An 843-nucleotide genomic window follows, 5' to 3' on the forward strand; every position below is an offset into this window, starting at 1 on the left:
CAACGCCCCACTTTGTGCCTTGAGGCCAAGGGCTGCGGCTGCAGCCGCCGCCGCCGCTTCCCTCCCACCCGCCCCCCCAGTCCCGCCTACCCTCCCCCCGAAACACCCCCGCACCGCTGCCCCGCATTCCTGCCCCTCCGCGGGCCCACGCGCCTCCTGCGGCCCCAACGCCCCCTCTCCCTCCAGGGCCCCAGCTCGCCCTCCCCCTCCGGCTTGGAGCCCGAAGCCGCCTGCTCCCATTTCAAAACAGCGATAATAATAGGACGCTGGGAATAACAACTACAGCCTACACGGCGAAGGCGCCCCTCCCGCGGGTCAGAGGTCGGCAACCCGCTCCCCAGGTGCCCGGGGCCCTCCACAGCCCACGGCTGGCCTCTCAAGGCTGCCCGGGCCCCCCAGGCCCGCCCGGAGCCCCCAGCGGCCCGCCGTCTACCCCTCACTGCTGCCCCGGGACCCCAAGGTCCCCACGCCCACCTGGAGCGCCCCGTCGGCCCCTCCGGCTCCCCAGGCTCACCCAGAACCCACCCTCAGCCCCGTGTCGGCCCCCCAGGCCTGCCCAGAGCCCCGGTCGGCTCCTCAGGCCCCTCGAAGACCCCCGTCGGCCCCCGCCCGTCCAGAGCCCTCCCTGGCCCCTCACGGCTGTCCCAGGACCCCGGTAGGGCCCCCAGGGCCCGAGGCCCACCCGGAGCCCCCCGTCGGCCCTCTGGGCCTCCCAGGCCCACCCAGAGCCCACCCTCAGCCCCTGTCTGCCCCCCAGTCCAGCTTGAAACCCCCGTCTGCCCCCGGCCCCCAAACCCGCCCAAAACCCGCCGTCGTCCCTCCCGGCTACCCCCAGGCCCTCAC

At 75.0% G+C, this 843-nt stretch overlaps 1 protein-coding gene across 1 annotated transcript in view; it reads right to left on the reverse strand.

Annotated features, from left to right (window-relative positions):
• The window catches only part of LOC114484138 (sterile alpha motif domain-containing protein 1-like), a 94,192-nt gene that overhangs the window by 92,676 nt on the left and 673 nt on the right, over positions 1-843 (reverse strand). The gene's annotated exons all lie outside the window — the stretch shown is intronic.

Source organism: Physeter macrocephalus, chromosome 17, assembly GCF_002837175.3.
Source record: "Physeter macrocephalus isolate SW-GA chromosome 17, ASM283717v5, whole genome shotgun sequence".
Lineage (NCBI taxonomy): Eukaryota > Metazoa > Chordata > Mammalia > Artiodactyla > Physeteridae > Physeter > Physeter macrocephalus.